Consider the following 24,394-nt stretch of genomic DNA (forward strand, 5'->3'; position numbering starts at 1 on the left):
GGGAGAGGGCAGGCGAGAGGGTCCTCAAAAGGCAGTGTGTTCCAAGATGTCTCTATTACCGTTGCAAGGCGCCTGCGCATTCTCCACCAACTCAGCCTCCTTCCAAGCGCTCTCGCTGGGACAGTTAAAAGAGATGGGAGCAGGTTTCAGCTTGTACTGTACATACAAATCCTCAGCTGTAATCTGTGAACTGGCAGTTTGACGCAGGCAATGTGTGAGACAGCAAACATCAGAGCTGACGGGGCTGAGGCAATTTCCCAGGATGTCAGTCCTTGGGAGAGAACAAAGGGATCTCTCTATGAAAAGCAAAATTCAGTTTCCTAATGAAAAAAAAAAAACCTAGGATGATTCAAGCATCTTTCATGTGCGAGAGGCGGGGAGGGGAATTGTTCAAATTGATGTTGTCCAAATGGTATGAGATGGCGGGGTATGCTGTGGTCTTGGTGCTGCGGGTGCCACTGGGAGGGACACCTCTGCTTCGGGCAGAGCGCAGGGGCTCAGCTGGGACTGCCCAGGAGGCAGCAATCCTGTCTTGGGTTCAGAGAAAAAGGAGTCAAAACAGTGAGGCAGAACTGGCTTTCACGCTTAGACACATGCACATAGATATACGATTTCCACTTTACATCATGTTCTTTGCTCAAAGCAAAGTGCAGGCTGCATAGGCTCAACCTGATGCATGCAAAAAAGGGACCTGTGTCCTCACCTTGCCCTCGTGTTCCTTTGTGAGAGGGGCCGGTGGAGAGGTATTTCCAGCTTTGCAGAGAGTTATTTCTAGCTTTTTGTTGCTTCCCATTTTATGGTAAGCAGGAATGAACCCAGGCACCCATCCCTCCCTGCTCCCATGGGTGCTCCTTGCAGGTTGGGCCCCAGGGTGAGCTGTGTGCAACGGATGCTCAGTCAGAGGAGTTCCCACCATGTCAGGGCTGACAGAGCAAGTGGAGGGACCATGAAAATAGCAGTTTTCTGTCAAAACACCTTCTCAGCAGCAAGCCCTGAAATGCATTTATTCTTAGTGTTCTTCTATCAAAACAAAATTCTGCTGGGAAATGGTTGTGCTGGTTAAAGTCCTCCCTCAAAAAAAAACAAGCAATGAGAGCCACCTGGTTTTGGTGTAGATTTGGATATTTTCTTCCAGAGTGCCATTTGCAAAAGCTGAAGATTTTTCCTAAGAATAGTATTTAGAAAACAAGATGTTTTTGTTTTTCCTTGTGCTTCTTCCTTTGAGAAAGGAACAAAAGTTAGTTCCTAGGAAATTTTGGATAGCGGAGTAGGGTGCAGTTGGAGTTTCTCAGCCTGTTCTCCACACTAACTAGTGCGAGACCAGGTCAGCCAGGTGCTATGTAGTGTAATGATGGGCAGCAGCCACACCTCAGACCCTGGACACCCCCTTGCCCTGCCCAACAGCCCAGAGCAAAGCAGGACCTGCTGCTGGGAGGGGGCATCTCAGCCTGAGCCTCAAGTGGATGCATAAGCCATCTTCCCATGGAGACCATGAACCTTGTGGCTGGATGATGTGGTCAGAGGTTTTATTTAGTTTTGAAACAGGGCTGAACCTGAGTGGATTTTTAATGCATGAATTTTTAGTGTTTAAATTGAGCAAATCTTTGAACCTGTGTGGTTTCTGAGGGATGTTTCTCTTCCTCTCTGAATGCATGTGTCATAAATGCTTCCAAAAAATCCTCTCTGCTCTCTGGTGTTACTAGCTCTGCAGTCACAGACTTGCAATAGGTCAGGCTGTCCAGTAAGCCCCTGATTCAGGGTTTCAATTTTTTAAAGCAACTTCCATCATCAGGGTCATGTCAAAAGCCTATAAATGTGAATGGGGCCACCCCAGGCTTCCCATCTCATGCTGCAATGGGTCAGAAACCGCTTGTGAGGGTGATCAGGAGCCGGGAGGAGGATGTGGGTGACCTTGGGGGTGCAGGAAGAATGAGAGAGCGGAAGGGGCTGGGTGGCAGCACCTGCATGGGAGGAGCTGGTGAGGGGGGGAAAGGAATGGCAGTTCATTTACCAGAAGCTGTCTATACTAGGAGTGTGCTGCACTGTGCAGGTCAGGGCTTGTTTGAGGAGGAGCAATACAAGTTGTCAGGTGGAAAACATTGCCTCACCTGATAACTTCATTTTGCTGAACAATCTCCTAGCTCAGAGCAAGGAAAATCGATGCAACACAGCCTGGCCGCCTGTGCAGCAGGAGTCCCCGCCTGGGACCCTCTGCCACCCCACACTGTCCCCAGAGGGGACCACCTGGTGCCCCAGAAGCTGGGGGGGGGGGGGTAGGGGAGGTGTCTCATGCAGGAGTAGCAGCAGTGTTGGGGCTGTCCCCAAGAAAGTTGATGGGACAGTGGGGAACTGGGGGCATTCTTGTCTTCAGCTGGCCCAAAAGCTGTGGTTAAACAGGGTGGCTGGAAAGAGCTGAGAGAGAGAACAAGGCTGGAAGGAAGGAATGCAACAGAGGGAGAAGAGTCTGGAGCCTGGGTTGGTAGGTGCTGTTACAGAAGGTCAGCTCTTTCACCCTAGCAGGGCCAAGAAAAGCCCTGAATTTCTTTTCCGCACCTAACCTGGTTCCTACCCGGCTCTCTAGATGAAACCAGATTTCTCTCCAAACGTTTCACTCTGATGGCTGACGAAGCCATTAACATAAAGAGATTTTTTTTTTGTTGATAATATTTTTTTGGTAGCACCTTTGCAAAAAATAAATATTTATTGTGCAAAATGCTAATAAGCTAGGCGGCAAGCCAGGCTGTGTAGCCCAAGGATGGCACCATGCATTGCAGCAGCTTGGTGCAAACCTGGATGCCACTGTTATGGTCCAGTGGCTCTGGAGAGCTTTGTGGTGTTGGGATTTCATGTGGGGTGCCTGATGCTTCAGGCTTTGTAGTGTCTGTGAGACCTGGCAGGGACCATCGGGAACTATTTGTGGCAGGAGCCTGGGTACCATATTAGTGAGGCTGGGAGGCACATGAGGTTTTCTAGCAGTTGAACAGCTTTTCCCTGTCTCGGGGTGGGAGATAGTATTGTGCACACAGCTTGGGATGTCACATTAATGATAAATGCAGGGGAGAAACAGGAGAAAGCGAGAGCACGAGCTGGGTGCGCATGGTAGTTGGTTTCTTTGGGTTTATACGCTGATACTTTCTGCTTAATTGCACCCTGACATGCGCAAAGGGGGGGAAGGGGAGTTTAAAAAAAATTTAAAAAAAAAAAAATTACCTTCCATGAAATACTCAGAACAGGCTGGTTTCTTTTTAAAAACTGGCATAATTACTCCTGCAAGGCTTCCAGTTCTCTTGGTTTCATTGCATCTGGGGAGAGGTAGTGGGAGTGTTTGTCCTAGTTACTATGGAGAGGGGCTGGTCTGGTTTGCATTCAGAGGGAGATCATCACTGTATTGATACTTGGAGATGGGTGAGTTGGGGGTCAGTGGGTTGGTTTGTTCCTGTGAATGTTTGCTGGTGATCATCTGGGGACTTGAAGTGAATAGAGGCATTTTTAGTGACATAACAGGTTGTATTAGGAACAAGAAAAATGTGCCTTGTGCTCTAGGTGTGCCAAGCTGAGCATCAGAGTGCATCCCACCCTGATGCCACTGCTCCCTCCTTGCTGTGCCCTGCCTCCTGTAGACACGGGGGACGTGGTGGTGGGTCATGGCCATGGGGAGAACATCCGTCTACCTGCAGAGAGGGACTGCTCCAGGAAGCGCTCTCCTGACGCTGTTAGGCATGATCCAAAATTAGCATCCCATTCACTTGCTCTTAGCTGTGTTAGCTCTGTGAGGCTAATAGGGCTTAAAAAAAAAAAGGTCTCTCATCACTGAAATCAGCAGCTCTGACTCAGATATGTGGAGGGAGCAGACTTGCTGAATAAGGCAACACTGCTGTTGTAAGCGCTTGCTTGGCTGCAGCAGTGCTGGGGGACTTGCCCAAGGTCTGCCTGAGAGTTGGTGTCGGAGCCTGAAAGGGGCCCTCGGTTCCCATTTTGATGGCTAAACTGTTGGGCGAGGAGAATGAAGGCATGAGCGTCAAACCCAGCCAAACTGTGGAGTGTTCCCAGTGCTGTGCCATGTTCCACAATTAATCACTTCCACCCACGTTACACCTTCCCCCTCTCCTAAATCCTCCCTTGCCTGGTACTGGAGTGGGGAACAGAAGCAGCTCCAGTTTTATGAATCAATCAAAGACAATGCCTGCTTTTGAGAGCTGCTGATTTGGAGAGCCCTTTGCAAGCATGTGTGCAGTATGATTTCTTATCAGAGCATGGCTCTGGACGAGCCTGCCAAGAGGAACTGTTCCAGCTCCTGACCACATCCTGGGGAGACGGGCTGAGTGGTCTTTTCATCTACAAATAAAACAAACAGGAACAAAGAAGGCAATAATATTGACTTTCATCATTGATATTCCCATTTATCTCAGTAATAATTAGTATTTCTATTGCTGGAAGGGTATAGCTCATAATCTCACGTTTCAGGGGAGCCTATTAATGTCATTGCCAAGAACAGCCAGGCATAAAGTGCTGGGCAAGTGTCAAGGAGGGCAGGCAGGGCAGAGGGCTGGGAATGGAGCAGAGCTGGACATGGAGGAAAGAGGCTGCAGAGGAGTGCATGGATGCTGTAGGGAATGGTGGAGCAGCAGAGCTGGGGAGGATGGGAGGGGTGATCTTGAGCATATGGGCAGGGCCTGGGTCAGTGCTGACCTGATGCTTCTGCTGTGCCTGGGGTGAGGTGGGAGAGCTGTATGGACTTGCTGATGGGGGCTGGGGATCTCAGGGTCCCTGTTACCCAGCCCCTTGCTCCCTCTTCTCTAGCACAGCCAGAGCAAGTCCCACTTGTCTGTCTTCCGCAGGGAAGGGCAGGACTGGTGCTTCATCACAGTGGCCCGGGGGTGGAGGATACACTGTGAGATGCAGTCGCAGCACCTTCCCTGTGGTGCGATGCTCCTCCAAGCTGTAACAGCCCCCCCCACCCCCTTGTCACCAGCACACCAGGCAGCATGGGAAACCAGGACAAGTTCTTTCGTCTGTCCCCATCCACCCCCAGGGCACCTGTGCCATTCATGCACAAATTCCCTGCAGCATCCACAGCCTTGTTATTTGCTGGCACTTCATTAGTCATTCCCTGTCCTCTTTTAAAACGGTGCTGTCTGCAGGTGCCTTGCTCTGTCAGAGCCATGTACCTGGCCTGATCCTTCTCTGGGATCCCAGAGGAGGTGGGATGCTGAGGTTTCAGCACTGGTGCTGCTGTTCCCCTATGTTGCTGTGAAAGCTTTGGCACCCCACTGCTCTGTGCACCATCCTGAATCAGCCTGGAGGTCCATTTTCTGCATCTATTTTTTCAATTGTCCTATTAAGTGCATGTCCCAACCCCACCTGTGAGGGATGGTTTCAGGTATGCAGCATCCCAAGCATTATCAATTCCCCAAGACCTGCTGTCACAGTAGCCGCAGGGACCAGCGAGCAGCGAATGCAAATGCAGGGCGGTGTTTTTATTAGGATTTAAATGAGTTTAAGGCTGTTCAGAATTACAATGTGATTTGAGCCAGGAGGGGCTTATAAAACTGGTACAAGTTCATATATTATACAGTAAATATGCCAAACCCCATGACTTCAGCTGAGCACTTTCCTCAGCAAGGTGGGGAAAGGAGCATGGCAGCTGCCAGGGCTCAGCCCTGTTGCCCCATCGTGCAGGTCCACAGGGGGCCAAAAGGCTGTTTGGGATGGAAGGAAAGCAAAAAGGCTCAGATATGGAGGTCGCTGGGCATGAGAGCTGGTCCCTGTTAACAAACCTGAGCCCATGGTGCAGTTCAGGGTGGCAGATGGCCTCTGTCTGGAAGGTAGGAGTGCAGGGGAGACTTGTGGACATGTTTCGGGGCAGGGTGTGTTTCCCTCATGCATCTTTCCCTCTAGCTCCACTGGGGGAAGGTGGCAGTGGGTGCTAGTGATGCTCCAGTGCTGGCCATGCTGGAGGAGGCTGTGCACCAGGGAAGCAGTATGGGTGTACCTTCTTCCTCCCAGTGCAGCAAGCCATGGCTTCTCTGGGTGCTGGTGCAGGACGTGGGAATCCTTCCTTGGGCCAGGCCCCGCTCCAGGTTTCTCGTAGCAGGGAGTTTTCTCAGCCCCAGCTTGCACCTCTCTGGAGACCTCATAGCATCCAGATAATCTGCCTGTTGCACAGAAATTGCTCATAAAGGCTTTAATGCCCATTGTTGTAATCTAAGGCTGTGCCAGCCTTTGTGCGGAGACAGAGGAGAGATGGGTGATGTGACAGAGCTGTACCTGTGTGTACAGGCTCCTCCATTCTGTGACACCCTGGAGCCACTGCAGTGGGGGTGACAGATTCCTCCATTTGCTCCCTCAGCCAGGACAGGAATGAAAGGGAAGTTTGAGCTAGTGGCTTGGGATATTCGTGCCTTGCCTCATTTCAGCGCTATGCTTTTGATCTCTGAAGGATACAGCTGAATATTTGAATGAGAAATATGTGGTTGTATTGAAATCCTAGACAAAATGCCTTTTGTGCCTCCCTGCATGTTTATTTGTGTAAGAGACTGTTTTGCTAGAGAAACATAGGAAGGAGCTCGAGGGAGAGGAGTGAAGGCGGCAGTGAGAGCACTGGGGAACTCACAGTACAATTTCAGGACACTTAAGAGCCTCTTATTGTCAGTGGCGAGACAGCGACATCAGAGGCAGCGCAGGCAATTGTCTGAGACAAATTGCTTCATTTCATAGGTTTGCTGGTCTCTCACTGGTTAAGTTTTTGGGTTTATATATATATATATATATATACACAAAGTACAGGAGAAATCCAGAAATACACATATATATGCATGTATACATGTTTCTTATATGTGTCGTTATCTATAAATGACCTTGCAGGCATGAAATAATGCCCTCAGCCTGCCTGGTGCTTCTGAGCAGCTGGATGTTTGGTCTGCAGATGTGGGGAACAAGGGAGCCAGACTACCCTTTGGGGCTCCTGCTGTAAAGCCACCAAGGTGCTTGCTCTTGTGCCAGGGTGCTGGCAGTGTTTGCAGGACCGAGTGTCTCCTCTCCTCCCCAAAAAGAAAGGTTTCACTCAGTTCAGGAGATGCTGAGGGAAGAGCCTTTGACAGGTAACATGCTGCTAAACAAAGCTGCTTTCCTGGGAGAGGGAAAATTGTTGCTGGTGCCTGTGGGAGAGGTGAAGGTGGAGATGTGACAGATAGTAGCCCCGCTGTTTTGTCCTACTTGGAGAAGAGTGGTAAGCCAGAGACACAAAGGCACCCTGAAAAAAAAGCCCACCGGTGTCATTTGGATAGTAGTGGGGGCCAGGCAATCACTTAGCTCTCCCCTCCCCTTGCATCCGAAACAGCACAGACGCCCTGCTTTGGTCAGCCCTGCCCATGCCAGCAGCTCTGTTTGTGCCGTGCCTGTGGTGAGGATGTGGCAGGAGGACAGCAGGGTGGTGGTGGCTGGGAGATGTGTGCTGCGTCCAGCAGCCCAGATCAAAGGGACCTTCAGCCAGGGACATCCACCAGAAAGCCTTTAATGCCTAGCCTTGGAGCAGTGAGATTTACTCAAGGGACTGATTTCCTTTCCTGAACATAAAAAAAAAATAATCAACTTGACATTCAGGAAACTTTATTTAATACCTTTTTATTCGTTTAACAGTTTAGCTAATTGCAATACTTTTTTGTTATTTTTATATCCCGTTTTTGATTCATTCTGACTTTGTCTTCATATACTCTTTGTTCTTCAAAGCCATTTAATTGCGGGTATTTATTGCCTGCGCTGGTTCTCTGGGAGGATAAAGGAAGGAGGAAGGGTGCCCTGGCTGCACCCATGTGCTGAAGCTTTCGGTAATTCTGGTGACACCGGCTGGTCTCAGCAGATCAAGATAAGATATTGCAGAAGCTGGTGCTTGTTCTTGTGGTGGTAAAGTGCATCTTCAGCAGCACTGAAAGTTTGCAGATATGCTTCTGTTTGGCTGAATTGTTTGTTTGGGGCATAAAAACAAACAAACAACTGTTTGGGTGCTTGTTCTGCTGTTCTTTTTATGAAGACATTGCCATTTTCCTCTAGAAAGAAAATTTTGGTTGTAAAGTTCCTCAACTTTTATCTTAAAGAAGTGGGTAAGTCCTCAGAAATGTCCAGAGGTAAAGTGAAACACTAGTGTGCTTCTCTACATTTTAGATTCACCAGCATTTAACAGAAGATGTTTTCTTCTGTTAAGCTAATTCTTAATGAATTATCAAAAATATGGAAAAAATAATTGCAATAATAATAATTATGCTAATGGTAATGTGCTTTTACCACAGCTAATTGTGCTCTTTCATTCCTCCTGCTCTGTGTCTCAGCTGTCTCCTATTCACTCAGACCTGTCCCCAGGCATGGTGGGTCCCCGCACAGCCCCCCAGTGCCCAAGCCCGCTGCAGCCTGGCCCTGTTATCTACTGAAGTGACCAAGTCTTGCTGGAGCTGCTCCCGCCTGCGATTAGCCACATAAGTGATCTCAAGTTTAAGCTGTACCTGCCTCCAGCCTTGCCCCTTCACGCTGGGGTGACCTATGGCATCCATACCCCACAGCCCTGGGTGCTGGCCTGCCTAGCACCAGGTCCAAACCATGCCTTCAGGCTTCTCACTATACTCCCGAGCAGTTCATGTTCTGCCTGTCTCCCCATGGGGTGCCACCCCACTGCCCAAACTGATGCTTTCAAGGCCAGGAGCATTCTGCAACCTCCCTTCCCCCTGCCCAGTGCAATCCTGGCTCACCCCAATAGCCTGCACGCATGAGCAGCAGCAAGGAGTGGAGCTGGGGCAAGATGTCAGGAGCTGTTACAGCATGTGCGGGAGCTTACATAAAAGGATCCATTTTCATTCTCCTGCTTGTCTGCTTCAGTCAAAATACAACACCGCAGCTAACAACGTTTTGTGTCATAGCAGACCACAGCGAGCTAATGCACAGGCTGTTGCGGTAGGTGCTACATCTCTCCGTACCGCAGCTGTCCTGAGCCCCTACCGCAGCCCCTGGGGCTGCCTTCACCCCCCGGCCCCCAGGAGCCCGCAGCTCACCCTGCCGTGAATCATGTCTCCCACTGAATTGTAGCTCCTTGTGGGCTCTGCAGCTCCCAAGTTGCAAATCGCAGCCGTGTTAGTCTTGTCTCCCAGCTGGAGGAGCGGCTCTGGTGCCTCTGCCTTCTCAGCAGGGGAAGGAGCAGTCCCCTTTGTGCTTGCTGCAGCCCAGCTGAGCCCACTGCAGGAGCTGGCAGGCGGCCCTGGCCCCGCAGGGACCCTGGGAGTAGCACTTGGTCATGTTGCTGATCTCTCTGTTCAGTAGACACATGTGTTTACACATGGACACACATGGAGTGCCCTTGAGGTGTCTGGCACCTGGTGTCTTCATCTTCATTATTTAGAGGCTGTAAAGAGCTGCTCTGTTTGCCTGGTGCTCCATGGGCATGTGGCAGGGCTGCTGGGGGTGGCTGTGTGGCTGGAAATGGCAGGGACCCTGGGATGGTGCCTGGGGCAAAGGGGGGGCAGTGGGCATTTGTGTGCTCAACCCACTGACCAGACCACCTTAGCCAGGGCAGGGTGATGGCCATGGAGCAGGGCCTGGTGCTGAGAATCCCTAGAGATGTGATGTGAGGAGATGAAGTGTAGGGATGCGTGTTTCCTTTCCTCTTCTCCAATGTACCTTCACCCATTCCTTGTCAGGGCTCATCTTGCCTGGACACCCCCTCCTGTGGAAATCGACCCTCCATTTTTGGGATATTTGGCTTTCCTCTGCCACTGTGTGGCACGGAGGGAGTGTGGGTGTCAAGCCTGGTCTGTGCACAATTGCTTGAGCCTGGCACAGGCTCACAGATGTTTTGGGTGAGCCTTTGCTATTGTATTTTTTGCCCTGTTTCTTCCTTTAAAAATCAGTGTTGTGCCTTCTTTGGAAATCTGGGCTGAGGCTGTGTGGTTGGGACTTGTGGCGGTGGAGATAAGTGGCTGCCCTGACATGTAGCAGGCTGGAAGGTGCATTTGTCAGGGAGAGGGCCATGGATGGCTCTGCCCTCCAGTAGTGCTGCGTCCATGATCACGCACCATCAGGGACTGTCCTCTGGACAAAGCGCTGTGTCTTTGTTCAGTATCTGCAAATTGCTCATTACCGAGGACTCCGTTCCATGAGCGGGGCCTGCGTACAGAAGCAGACAATATGAATCGTGAGACCTCAATGCACTGAGCAATTTTCATCAGAGGTTTTCACACCTTTCCTTTCTCCTCTCTTTTTTTTCTTTCTCTCATTTTTCCTCGGTTAGAAAGACACAGAAACAGGTCTCCTGAGCTTTGATCGTGAGCTCGCCACCACCCCTCGCCTCTCATTGGCGCGGGCAGAGCAGCTGATGGGGCTGTGGGGACGCGACGCAGCAGCAGCAGAGCTGCAAGGCTCTTCCCAGCACTGGCTGGACCGAGGCAGAGGGCACCAGCCATCTCCCATCCCGTTCCCCTGAAATGTCACTTGCTTTTAAATGCTCTGGTAGTTTAAAATAAGAATAACCTGCTCCAGGGCTTCTTAAACTGTGGAATTAAATATGGTTCTGGTCTCTAGGCAGAGTCTGACTCTTCAATTCTAAATCTGCTCAGCCAAGCGAAATATTGCAGGGGAGAAAGAAATCAATATTTCTCAGGCCCAGCACAGAGAGGAAGCTGTCCGCGTGTGGCTGCAGGCAGGCAAGTGCAGATGCACCCACACAAGCATGCGAGGGGCATGTGTGAGTGCAGGAGAGAGCACTGCCGAGGGACCAGGGGATGGGGAGAAGGACATGGTGTTTGTGATGCCAGTGCTCTACGTGCTGCTCTGGGAGAGGCGTGGGTGCAAGTCCACCACACTCGAGTGTGTCTGGGGACACAACTGGGCTTCCCTCTGTGTGGTTCCTGGCACAGTCTTTCAGATAAAGAAACACAGTTTTCCCGGTTTCATTACATGTAATTTAGTGGCCAGTGAGAGGCTGGGGGGTTGTGCCAGCACAGGTGCACTGTGGCTGTCCTGGTTTCTGGTAGGCAGAGCTGAGCTGCACAGGAGATGCGGAGTAATCAGGGCTAATCAGGGTTTCTAGCGAAGCAAATTATTTTACTCTGCAACCTGCAGGCCTTGTCATTTGCAGGATGGCAGCGTTTCGGATAACGGGTGGGATGCCCCTCCTCTTGCTGTTAGTCATGAGTATAATGACATGGAGGTGTTTCTGTGTGGTGATTGGGATGCCCACCCCAAGGACTGCTGTGGGTGCACCATGTGCTGCTTCATGTGGCCTGTGGCTGTGTGACCCAGAGCCAGGCGCCCTGGGCATGGCTGTCCTTGTCCAAGGGCTGCATCTTGCCCAAAGGACGTGGGCTGGGTGGGGAATGGCCCCTGGTATCTGCTGAGGGAGTGTTGCTGGAGCTTCCTGTCCTTCCCTGGAAAAACGGGCTTGACTTATAGTCGGGGGCTATAGTTCAGGGGAAGATGAAGCTGATTTTGCCAGGTCTAAATTCTTGGAGCGGTTTCTGTCGAACCCCTCTCCCCACTGTACCTACCTTGCAGAATCCTGATATTCTCCCTCTCTGCCGCTGTGTGTCCTCCACGGTGCGTGGTGGTGGGAGGAGGGAGCTGTGTGGCTGTGTTGAGATCAGGAGCAGAAGATCTCCATCTGCAGCGGAGAGGGGAAGGACAAATATTATTGACCTGCTCTGGCACCTGACCAAACCACAGACACTCACCCTTCCCAAAAAGCCTCTCTGATAGCTTAATTTCTTAATTGTGTCTGTGATGAGGATGTCAGCTCTGTCTCTCCTCCAAGGTATGTCATTTCTAGCAGCCTGGGACTCTCTACCACCTTGCTTGGTCACTATATTCGGCTCACACACTTGACCAGCTGGAGAATCTTCCATCTCCGTGTAGGCCACCTCTGCTGCCCTGAGGGTGTCATGGCAAATATTGAGGGAGCTCAATGTTGAGGAGTGCCAGTTCAGGGCTCCAATGCTGTTTTGTGCCTTGGCTGGAGAGTCAAGGCTTGGAGCTGAACTGTGTGTTTTGAGGCCTCACCTAGAATCCAGCACAGTACCTGAAGGAGATAAGATCCTCAGATGCCTGGTGCTGGGCTTGGGAGAGCAGGCACAGCAGGGTGCCTGGAGGTGAGGCCCTGGGAAGGGACCCAAAGGAGAGCTGCCCTCTGAGGGCTCTGGGACTGGACTGCTGGGAATTCCTGGTGGCTCCGGCCATCTAGATAAGGTAGTGCTGTGAACACATGCAGTAGGAGCTGCTGCACAGCGAGGCTCTATATCTCAATAAGCAGCGCTCCAAGGCAGACCTGAAAATAAATATTTGAAGAGGAAATAGTACTCTGTCTTCTATTGTCTCTCTTCCTTTCCTCTCTCTCTTTCTCTCCCCCTTCTCATGTCTTTTACATCTGACTGAACATGAGAGTTCATTGTTAAAGGGGTTTTGTTTTCTTGTATTTTTTCCCTTTTTTTCCTCTCCCAATGTGGAAACTACAGGACCTGCACTATTAGCAATTCAGACTCAGACAGCAGCAAGGGCTGTCTTCATGACAAGCTTGTCCATGCCTAGGTTGCTGGGTGCTTGTTTTCCTTCTGTGTTGCTTAGTTTATTTGCTATGATAAAACACAACTAGACAGTTGTTTCTTCTGCAGGGAGCAGGAATATGATGGCATCAAGCTGTCCGAGAAGTCTGTAAGTGTGGTTCAGCCAAGCCCTACAATAATTTCCCTCATTCTTAGTAGCTTTGGCTTTGTGCAGGGCAGGTCGCTGGTGTCATGAATGATACTGCTTCTGGTCCCTGTCGGCCTTGATGGGAAAGGTTAAAACTGGGCCAGGTGGAGTCATCTGGCTTTGTGCCTTCCTGGAATGAGAGGAGTAAGGGGACTATTAAGCTGCAGATGGATGTGAGGGTCAGGGCTTGTAGGACTGCATGGTACTCCAAGACAGGCAGGGGGTAAGTTACGGAGGCAGTGGATTTTCACATGAGTGGGAAAATCAGCCTCTCACCTGCCACTAGCTGCTGGGTGGGTAACCAAAGAAAGGGGAGCCCCATACAGAAATTATGGACACAGCATGCAAGCTGGGATGGGGCTGTCAGTGTTTGGAAATAGATCCTCTTGCCTGGTTGGCCTTGGAGGCTGCCATTGCCAAAAGCAGGGATTTTGGGACCCATGGAGGAGAGCAGGGAGAGCAAGATGGAATAACTCCTTACTGGCAGAGGCAACTAACCCTCCCATTGCCAGTAAGTAGGGTTTGGGGCCACTTTTAGAGAAGGCAAAGGGATATGAAAGCATAGAAGGAACATAAGGTATGCGCAAAGATGAGACGGTACCTACCAGAGGCCTGTGGCTTGCCCAAACTTCTCCTGTTTATATGCTTTCCCCTTCTGCATTTGAGGATCCGTGGGCTGGGAAAGAATTGGCATCATCTAGAGCCCTCCTCCAAGTACAAAGGGAAGCGTTAGGAGAAATCAAATGTAAAAGCAGAGGTGAAGAGTTGGTGAGAGGGGAAGGAAAAGACTCCAAAGAGGAAATGGAACTGAAAAATGCAGAGGTGTTTAAGGATATCCTAGATGTCACAGGCAAGGGAGATAGTCCAGGGAAGATGTAACTTTGAGAGAAGTCTTCTCAGCCTGACTGCAAATGTTTGCTAAGCTTCTCTGCTATATTTAGCAGCCTCTGTGCCCTTTGGAGAGTTCTCCATGCAGATGGCAGAGGAGCAGCTTGCCAAATGGTGAATGCCATGCTGTGTCAGAAGGGGGTGTCCGGTGTTCAGGGAGAGAAGTTTAATGTTGGCTTCGCCCTTTCGGCCGTGAAGCCAAACAGTTCGCTTTGCTGCCCAGTGGATGGGGCTGCCAGATGGCTAAATATTTGCTTGTAAATTAGCAATGGGAAACATGAGACATAAAGCCTTAAACTGAAGAAACACAGGGCCTGGACTGGACTCTTACTCCTGCAGAGGGTGGTCCCTGCAGAGCTGGATTGGGTAGATCCATTACTGGAGCAGCACAAGGAGATCTCAAAGCAAATGAACACGGGCACTGTGCTGACATCTCTCCCCTGTTCAATGGCTCATGGGCCATTACTCAAGCGTGGACAGCCTCTGGCTGTGTTTGCTTTAAACCAATATGCAGAGAAACACAGCTTTTCTCTCTAGGAAAAAAAAAAAAGAATTCTTCTTGTTCTGTATCTGTGCAGTATCTCCGTGAATGGGATATGACTGGAATGAAATTTCCAGGCACTAATGCAATATAAGTACTCATAATTTGTGTGTGTGCATGTGAGGGGATAGGCAATGTAACAATCCCGTGCTGCGCAGCCCTGAGCAGCATCCCATACAGTCCTGCCCTTTTTGAGTGTGAGCCTGCCTGAGAAACGGCTCACTTGGAGTGTCTCTGCATTGCACTTGATCTGAGGCTCCGTGCAGGGACAGAAGGTGAGGAAGGAAAGTCTGAGACATGCTGAAAGACTGGGGGGAGGGGGAGCCATGAGGGACTACATGGATATTCACAGAGAATCTCACTAATGTAGTGCTTAAGCTGCCCCCTGCGAGTCCTCCCAAACCACAGGGCTGATCAACTCTGTTCTCTGCACATCTCCACTCCAGAGGCATAAGGTCATTATAAGAAACAAGTAAATATTAAGATATTGGCTTCCTTTTATTTGCTGCTGGAGTCAGAGCCCAGTGTTTTCACATTCTCCAGCATTTCTGTGCAGATGGGAGGGTTGCCCCCTCTCCTCTCCCCTTTGTTTCTAATGAAAGACAAGCTTCCTGCATCTTAACTTGACTCCAGGGGCTGGGGCTTTGAGAAGCTCTACCTCTGTAATACTGGAAATAAAATCATAAGAGCTGGCTATGCTGCTGTAAAACTTTTATTGCTGTGTGAAGAGGAACAGCGAATCCTCCCTTCCTTTTTCCTTGTCCCTGCAGCTCCCTGTCTCTTGCTCTTCTCCCCCTCTGGGGCTCTAAGCCTTTATGCCAGGCAGCACAGAAGCATCCCGTTCCCCTCTGCTCCTGCTCCTCTTGATCCTCTCCTTGTCCTGCTTCTCTGGGGCTGCTCTGCTACTGCTCTTCCCTTATCCAGCCTCTCTGCCCTGCCAGCAGGTCTGCTCCTGGCCCCTGTCCTTGTCCTTGATGATGTTGTGTGGCTGCTCGGCTGCACGTCAGCTCTCTGTTTGCGGCATGATCAAAATGAGAAGAGCTGTAATAGCTCCCCGCATGATTTGGCCATCCATGTGTTTTGTATTTCATGGTGACTAGGAGCATTGTCTGCCTTCCCACACCATCCCCTACCATACTTATAGATCACAGCAGCATTATCCGTGTGGATGCAGATTGTGCATGACGGTTTTCTATAAATACAAATGCTCTGTAATTATCGTTAGAACTATTTAGCCCAATTCAAAGGTAGATTAAATAATGAATGTGTGTGATATGCCTGTCGACATCAACAAATGGAAAGAGACATCTCTGGATGTGTATCTGGAGGCTTCCCTGGTGAAGAAGTTGGGGGAGGAGAGTGGAGAGGGAGCTGAGCAGCTGTATTGCTGTAAGTGCCTCTTTCATGGGAGTTTCAGTGGCACGGTGTGGCCTGATGGGCGCTCTCTGCTCCCTAGTGGGATCTTGGGACTGGACAAATAGGTGGTCCAGGAAACACCATGCCAAGGGATGGTCAAGGAGGACCAGCACATGCAGAAGCCATTTGGTATTCATGGCTACCCATTGCTGTGCATCTCTCCCCTCCACATCAGCAGCAGCAGGAGGTAACTTCAGGCTAGGCTGCCAATGGAGAGCAATGGAAGGGATATCGTAAGGCTCCCCAAAGCCTCTCAGCCCTTAGTTTCATATGTCAATTGATTTTCTCTGAGGCAGTGCATGCCCCGTTGTCTTTCCCTTCCTGCTGGTCTCTCCCTGGCTGTGAGCTGATCCACAGCAGAACTATTTGGGGGACACCAGTTCTCTCCCCTGTTCCAGCTGTGCCCTGCCCCAGCCTTCCCTAGAAAGGAAGGCCTTTCTCCCTTTCTCTCCTCCCAAGAAAGTAAGAGGGGAGCTTTAGTGACATGAGCCCAGGGACAGTCCCCTGGTGGGTCCTTGCTGAGGATGGATGTGGCTTTACCAGCATCCCAGAGGGGGGCAGCGAGGGGACTGTGCACAGCAAGGAAAGACTGGCGTGCTTGAGAATAGCAGTGGCACTGGTGTTTCAAGGAGATGATGCAGATGTGGCAACCCCTAAACACTGTGTGTGCCCCCGGAGGGGAGTTTGCGAAGACAATAGAAGGACAAGGTAGATGTCACCACTGCTTTTAATGTGGAAACCTCTGTCTCTCCTTGGCCCTCTCCCCAGGCATGGTGAAGTCCTGCCACTGCTTTCAGGCAGTAGTTCCATTAGCTCATGTGTGGCTGCGAGGTCTCAGCCCTTCCCTGGCTCGGTGTCACACCGCGGGCTGCTCCCCTGCCCCAGGGACAGTAGTGTTGGGACTGGCAAGGGAAACGGGGCTGGGAGGAAGGGCTCCATCACAGTAACTAATAACTGTCTGCTGACAAATTGAATTATACCTTTTCCAGTTGCATGCACTATTGATCAGAGAAAAGGTTTGTGTTTTTGTTAGGCTTTTTTTTTTTTTCTTTTTCCTTTTAAGTTACAGTTGCAATGTCCTGGGGGCTTATAATGAACTAAATAAGGTCAGGTTAGCAGAAGAATCAAATGTGCTCTGGCAGTAGAAGCGTGGGCTTTTCCTGGTGACTATGAGTGGAGAGGAAAGCAGCAGTGGGAGCAGCAGCGGCTCCTGCTCCTCGGTGCCTTGGTGCATGAGAGCATCCTGCTGCAGCCTCCTGGTCCCTGGGGAGGGCACTGCTGAAGCAGAGGGTGGGCTTGCAAGGTTGGCAGTGCAGGACTGAGCAGGCAGCTGATAAAGGATGAGCGGTGTGGGGTGAAACCAGACCCTGACACGCCAGGCAGCGTATGGAGAGCTGCTTGGAAATGGGATGCTGTGGGGGAGAGGCAATGCAAGTGTAATTATGCTTGACCTGATACCACATAGCGTGGCAGAAGCTGTGGGGGAACCGGAGTTCACCAGGGTCTACCTGCCACCTGCCCCAGCTCATCCTGAACTGTGTTCCCCAGGCTGCTCGAGTGGCTCCCACCCTGCCTTGGAGGCTGCTGAGGTGGGCAGGAGATGCATGATGGGGTGCAAGGGGCCAGGATTTGGCCAGGTGCAGCATTTGCCTGGTAGCTCTCTGTGGGGTCCCTGCCTGGGGAAAATGATGGTGTTTGGTTCTTTGCTCCAGTGCTGGGATCCCACTGTGAACTCAATTAAAACTGTGTTGGGGAAGAGGGAATAAATTACCCAGATGAAAAGGATGAGTAAAAAATGTGTGCAGAAAAATGCCAGCCCACCTTTGAAAGACTTTATCGAACTGAGACATGTGTCACCTTGGGACTAGCAAAGCTGTAGGGAAGGGGGAGCACTCCCTGGTGTCCCCCTCTATGTCCTCACTCCTGGGCTGGGACCAGGGATGAAGTGAGGCAGGGCTATTGCAGGAGAAGCAGAGGGTCGAGGTAACCTGCCAGTGCCAAACTCGGGATGGAGGTGAAGGGTTGGAAAACCAACTTGAAGCTGTGCTCAGGTGCAGGTTTGCAATAGTAACAATGTCCGCCTAAGAGAGGAGGATGGCTGCAGGTTCAGCAAGTTGCTCCCATGGCTCTTGTGCCCCATTCTCTGCTTGTTCAAATACCCTGCCATCTGCCCTGCTTGCCCCCAGCCCCTTGAGTCCCCACTCTGTGACTTGAGTTTCTCTCTCATCTTGCTGGAACAGGCCAGCAGCTCTGAGTAAAAGCTGGATTTGCTGCTCAGGGTTGTAAACATAAAGGGAGCAGCTGCCATATGGGAGCAAGCCCTACTGACACCAGCCCCGACATCCAGCTACCAGTCAACCGGAGCCAGCAGATAAACCCTGTGATGGTGAAAAAATCACTTTGAGAGGTCAGGAGCAGTGCAGGCTGGATCTGGCCCCAGGCCGCTAGCTGGACAGACCTGCTCCCCCAAAAGGGGAATCCAAGGGCAATGTAATACAGTGGCCAACACCGCAGCCCTGGGGCTCTGTGCTCGGAGGGGTGACCTGAGGGCAAGCCTCAGTGAGCAGTAGAAGCAGAGACATTCACATCTTGTTTTTGTGTAGTTCTGTTTATAAAGACCTAGATTGAAATCTCGGCTGCCCTGGGGTGGATCTGGACGGTCTCCAGAGCTGTCTGTGTGCTGGCAGAGCTGCTGCGCTCCACATGGCGGGTTTTCCCAGTTTGCACACGAGTCCTGTCCCTGGTGACATGCGAGCCCCAGGCTTTGGAAGCAGAGGATCTGCCAGAGCCAGTTCCCAGCCTGCCCAGTGTCCCTCCTGCTGCACTGGGGCTCGCTTCTCTTCTGGGCTTCACTGTACAAAATTCACCCATTACAGTCAAGGACAAAAACTCTTCACTGTCATCATTTGTCTTAGCATATTGGGTCTTGGTGGAGAAACAGAGGCTTATCTCCCGCATGGTTGTCTGTCTGACCTACTTCTTTCTGCATGACTATATGATATGATAAGATAATTCTTCCTGGTAGCAAGCTGTGTCCCACCTTGCCCCACCACCACACTGGTGCAGGGTTCAGAGGTGTATGTGAGGTGCTGTGCATGCTTGGCAGTCTGCAGGCCTGATTGCATTTCCATTGTGTCACCAGGATGGTGAAGTGCTGGTCCCTTGATAGCTGGTCCCTGTCATCCAGCACCTTACCCCAGTTGCTCTACACTCAGCCCTGAAAGCTAGGGTTGTGGCAGGAGAGGTGGGTCCCATCCTGCTCAGTGTCCCCTAGGGCCTGCTGATGTGGGACCAGCAGCCAGGGGACACCATCTGTCACAGACCTGACTTCTCCGTTCTTAAGTACAACCTTCCTCCTCCTGCACTGCACTGCTTGAGAGTCTGGCCACATCAGGTACCAGATTAACATTCCCGGCACAGTGTCACTCCATCACCATTTCTATTAAACTCATTTGCTATCTAAAGGAATTCATTTTCCACTTTGTTTGACCATGATAAAAAAAAAATGCCCTGTGAGCTGAGGCCCCAGTGGTTTAGAGGGGGGAGCGCCCAAGCAGGAAAGTGGGGTGCCAGTGTCCCCTCCTTTGGGCCATGTGCTGGGAGGAAGGAGGTCATTCCTACCATTCATGCAACAAGATGCCCCTGTGTCTGTGTGCTATCACCATGTTCCTGGAAGGAGGAGTTGCCTGTTGCCAGCAGCTCCAGGCACCAGGGCTAGTGCTTGCTTGCTTTCTCAAGCAAATTATACTGTTTGACCCTGGGGTGAGGCTTTGCAAAATCAAATCCCTGGACTTCAGGACACTCACCACCTTCCAAAAATTATGTTTCCTTGGAGTGTCAAGTCTAGGGAAAGACAAAATGCCCACTTTTTTTTTTTTTCTTTTTGTGCCCAGAGGCACAAAGTGCCTCTCTGCCCACTTCCCCAGCTCCCTGTGTGTCGCGTCCTTCAGTCAGACGCTTTGCAGCAGGTTTGAGAGCCGGATTCCTGGCCCTGCCTGGGGCTCTGGCCCTTGGGTGCAAGAGGGAAGGGGAAAACGGGTTACAGGGAGTACCAGTGGGAGAAAAGAGTGTGTGGGGGGTTTGCGTGTGAGCAAACCCCCATGTGCACATGTGTATCCCCCCTGGGGACTATGGGACTCCTGTTGACAGCCCCCCCTGCCTGCGGCTCATCACCAGGCCTCCCCCCACGGGCACCTCCTGCTGGAAAAAGGAGCGAGATGCTCTGCAGCCCTCTGCGCCACAGCTTTCAAGGTCGGAGGCTGCTGGTAATTGATCTACAGTCTTGCTATAAATCTCATGCCAAGGGGAGCCTTTCCCGCTGGCTTTCGACAGCAGCATCCATCGTGCATGGCTTGGCCAGCCTGGTTGCCAGCAAGGGGGGCTTTAATCACTCCCTGCTTCTGCCGGACAGCATTTAGGTTTGCAACCGGCCTTGCAGGCTCCTGGCTGTGCCACGTGCCCTTGTGCGTGCACTCCACGCATGCAGCTTGTGGCTGCATTTACAGGCAGTTCCTCCTGGGGTCAGCGAACCCCTGCCATGGTCTACAACCACAGGGCAGGAGAGCACGCGTGACCGGTATGGGGCCTGGGGTACAGCTGCTGGGGCCAAGTGGTTGATCTAGTGCGTTTAGGATTTCCAGCATGGCTTTGAGTGCCCTACAGGACACAGTGTTTAGGGTTATCTCCCAGCAGATGGGAAATCTGGCTCCAAGGCAGGCAGAGGAGGAGCTGGAGTTGGCACCCACCTTCCCGGGGAGCCTGTGAGCCATGTGTTATGGGGGAAAAGGAGCTGGGTGGGAGAAGAAGGGCAATGACGGTGGCTATCAGCTGTAGAGCACTGGGCCTCAGCACTGGGCCACCCTCCTTACCAGGTGTCCACCAAGTCCTAGGCCTGAGCAGCTGGATGCCAGGCTGGGCCCCGGCTGTGACTCCCCCACCTGGTTGACTGCCATGGTCAGAGCAATGGAGCGTGTTGTTGTCAGCGCACAAGCTTGCTGGGTGCAGCTCACAAATTGAATTGGAGCCCCTGCAAAATGACAGCCCTTCGTAAATGCAAAATATTTCCCTTCATAATAATCATTTGCAACTAAACAGAAGCTCTGTTAGTGATCACGGCAGATTTCAGCCCTGGAGCAGGTGCTGACTTCAAGCCCTCCTCACCTGTGCCATGAGCAAAGCTCTGCTCTCCCCATCCCTTCCTGTGGGATCAGCCCAGCCGTCCGCCCTGTTCCCACAGAGCAAAGGCATATCCTGCTCCATCTGGAGAGAAACCAGTTTCCCTCCCACAAATCCTTTCTTAGAGTCGCTGGTACTAATGGAGAAGAGAAGTAATCAAGCCAGTTTAACCCCCCCTGCTACCTGTGACTTGCACTGCAAAGTCGGCTAATGAGCAAGCTCAGGTTGTGCTAATTACTCTAACCCTGGCAGGCCAGATGAGAGCACCAGGAGTTAACTAATACTCAATTAACCCCTGGTTGCTTGTGCTGATTTCCCCCGTTCCCAGCAGCTGTCAGAAAGTCAACATGTAAATAGTGACAGGCAGGAGGCAGATAATCCTCCGTGCAGCCGGGGTCGGGGGGCATTGCTGATAACGTCCCCTGTGTAGCATGGGAACCGTGCAGCCCACCTGCACAAGGGACCCAAGCCCACACTGCTGAGCTCTTTTGGCACTCTTGCCTGGTGGCTCGGGGAACCTTGGAGCCTTTCTTTGAGTCATCAGTATTAGATCCGGGCTGCCTCTCTGTTGCTTGATGCCCTCATCCCTGGAATCACCAGTGCAGCCAGACGAATGGATGCAGGGAGTTCCCAGCACTGTGCAATGGGCCAGAGAAGGCACAAGGAGAAACCAGGAGGAGCTGAGGTGGTTGGGAGGGTCCTTCACCAGGAGCACAGCCCAGATCCCGTGAGTCTCGAGGAGCTTTTGACCATGTTGTTTCTCATGCCTGCAGACCTGCTGGCTCCCAAGCCACCTTGGCTGCGGGGCTGGGATGCGCGGGAGCCAGGGCCACCCCAGCCCCTCTGCGTGGTCCCGGTTTTCACTGACGCGCTGAGCTGCCGCCCAGAATTTGCCCTGCAGTTTCTATGGTGATATTGCCGTTTCTTACCTCACCAGGGGAAAAAAAGCCTCCAAACATTTAATTCTGCAGCCCACCTGGGAGCCTTTTAAACTCCCTATTCGGTGTTTGACATGTAATAATTTTTCAGCTTTTAAGATTATCCTGAAACGCTCATTCTCTTTCTCTCTCTTGAAATCTCAGCAGTGGAGCCTCAGAAAGAAATCAGCATAAAAAATACCAATACAAGTTTCAACTGCCAATTTGTCAGTGTCACCAGGAACAGGCAGTGACAGGCACCAGGGAGAGGGACGCAGCAGCGTGAGTTAGGGCTGACCGCTGGTGGCACAGGCACGGTACAGCCACCGCTGGCCGGCTCCCATGGGAGCTGCCACGGTGGAGGGCTGGGGCCAGGGCCCAGGGCCAAGTGAGAGAGGGGAAGGAGGTGATGAGCTGGGTGGTGATTCAGGGAAAATAGTGAGGAAGCAAGGAATTTGGGGAGGAGAGCTCATCTTGGTTGGTGGCAGGAAGGGCTTTGATCTGCTGCCCCATAGACATAGTGATGCCATGAGAGACTCATCAGTGGCACAGGCACCAATGCAAAAATGAAAATAAGATAAATCCCCCCCTAAAGAAACTGAATTAAGACTTGGCTCAATTCCCTGGCTACCGTTCCCTAGGTGACCTGGGATCCCCCATCCCTCCCTGGGTTTTCCTGACGCTGCAGGGGATCAGAGCCCAGCTCCACATCACAGCCTTGACGTGCGAATAAATATAGTCAAAACTGTCAGGTGCTGGGTACTGCGGTGACAAGAGGCGCTTGGGTACCAGCAGTGGGACACCGTCATATGGCTGTTTATGCTTGGGTATCTGCACACCCTACCAAGCAGATGGTCTGCTCCAGAGCACTGGGATCCAACAAGCCTGTGGAGCAATTTAATCTCCAGAAATAATTTAATATGGCTTCCTCCAGAGTACGGTGGTTTGATTTTTTTTTTTCTGGTCATCCATAGAATAATTTAATCCTGCCTTCTGTGTGAAGGTCTATTTTGAGTTTGCCACCTGCAGACTGTTTTAATCCCACAACTCACAAAGTAATTCAATCCTCTCCCTTGGTGAGTAATTTAATCCTCTATTTCCAGGGTAATTTAATCCCCTCCCTGGGGAACAATGGAATAATTTGATCCTCCATTTCCAGAGTAATATGATCCGGTACCTGAGAAGCTCAATACTTTAAACCAGCCACCTGCAAAGCTGCACGCATGCTTGTCTGCAGGCACTGCCATGGCTGCAAAATGGTCCCTGCCCGGGGGGATTCGGCTGTTTGCCAACTAAATCCATCCCTGTGCTGGCTGAGGGTAATCCAGGCAGGTTCAGAATGGGCAAAACCATAAGGCACTGCCTGACCTTGGGGCTTTTGGGCCTGGATGTGTGTGATTGCTTCATTTAAATTCCTCCTCAACCGATTAATCCATTTGCTCATGAATTAGTTTTAATCTGGTTGGTGCCATGGTTGTTAAAGCAGGGCAGCCTTTGCCCCCACTCTATGGGGCTGCTGGTGTGAGGGAGGTCTCCTGCAGGCTCGTTTTGGCCCTAATGTGGGTGGCTCAGCTCTACCTATAGATAGATAAATATATATATATATATAGAGAGAGAGAGGGAGAGAGAGAGATTGTCTTCCTGTTTATCTGGAAGGCCAGTGCTGTGTCCCCTCACCTAGTATCACCTCCAGCAGGACTCAGTGGTGGGGAACCAGCTATCAAAATGGCTGAACGCTGAGTGCCACTCAGCCAGGACACCCCTGGGTGTCTGGGGGTCTACAAGAAGCTCCCAGCATCCAAGTCTCCCACCAAGGAGCTGGGAGCACAGCGGGGCTGTGGAGACTACCTGCTTCTGGAGCTGAGCAACCCTGCCCTGCCACAGCATTCGGGACACATGCATTGCCTCTGTCCATACTGTCACCCTCTCATGGGGCCTCTGGGCATGTCACACACCTCCCAGCGTGGAAATCCACCTTGAAAGCAACAGAAACTCCCTGTTGGGCTGCATGAATGAGAGCTTCGCAGCGGGAGTCTGGCTGTTTTACACCTCTTCCCCCTCATTTCTGCGATAGCAAAGGCTCACGGTTAATAGGAGAAAGAGTGTTTCCTTAGCTGAGAATGTTAAAAAGACAGAGAGACACACCAATAATGATAGTGTCCGTTTCCATGCAGAGGAGGATCTGTGGAGTATTCAGAACAGAAATATTTCCCTGCCCCTCTGAAGACTGCAGCAGTTTGTACTCAGGAGAGGGATTAGCACACTAAAAAGGAAAGAACACCCTGAAAAAACACTGTGGAAGAGGAGAAAGAGGGAGAGATGAGGCAGCAGGGCAGGAGGAGAGACCTGGTGAAGAGGAGGAAGGACTGGAGGGCCACGCTGGCCCCAGGTTTGGGTTGCCAAAGCACAGATGGGAAGATGCCCCAGCGTGGCAAGGCAGAGGGGGGATGAGGTCGGAGCCTGCCCACTGCCCTGGGGAGCCCCCGTGCCAGGCAGCCCTGCCTACACCCCATGGGACCCTTTTGCACAGAGAGGTCTGCCCTGCATCACCCGTCACGTGCCCAGGGAAAAGTTATGAGGTTGAGGCAATTATTGTTATTGTTGTTTAATCCCACTTGTCAAGTTAGTGCTTAAATCTTTCAGAAGCCAAAGGAGAGGCAAGTGGTTTGGAGGACCAGAGCCAATTTTCATCACTCCCTGTCGGCAGCTCCCATCTGCACGGTGTTGGAAATAACTC

General features: G+C 51.4%; 1 protein-coding gene and 1 long non-coding RNA gene across 7 annotated transcripts in view; one reads left to right on the forward strand and one right to left on the reverse strand.

The window, feature by feature from the left end:
* Positions 1-24,394, forward strand: part of LINGO1 (leucine rich repeat and Ig domain containing 1) — a 166,663-nt gene that overhangs the window by 101,902 nt on the left and 40,367 nt on the right. The gene's annotated exons all lie outside the window — the stretch shown is intronic.
* Positions 9,484-13,580, reverse strand: LOC134521196 (uncharacterized). Its single transcript, XR_010072676.1, has 3 exons — positions 13,326-13,580; positions 11,526-11,638; positions 9,484-10,146 (listed from the first exon to the last, which is right to left on the reverse strand). It is a non-coding gene; the product is annotated as an uncharacterized LOC134521196 (long non-coding RNA).

This window comes from Chroicocephalus ridibundus, chromosome 9 (assembly GCF_963924245.1).
Source record: "Chroicocephalus ridibundus chromosome 9, bChrRid1.1, whole genome shotgun sequence".
NCBI lineage: Eukaryota > Metazoa > Chordata > Aves > Charadriiformes > Laridae > Chroicocephalus > Chroicocephalus ridibundus.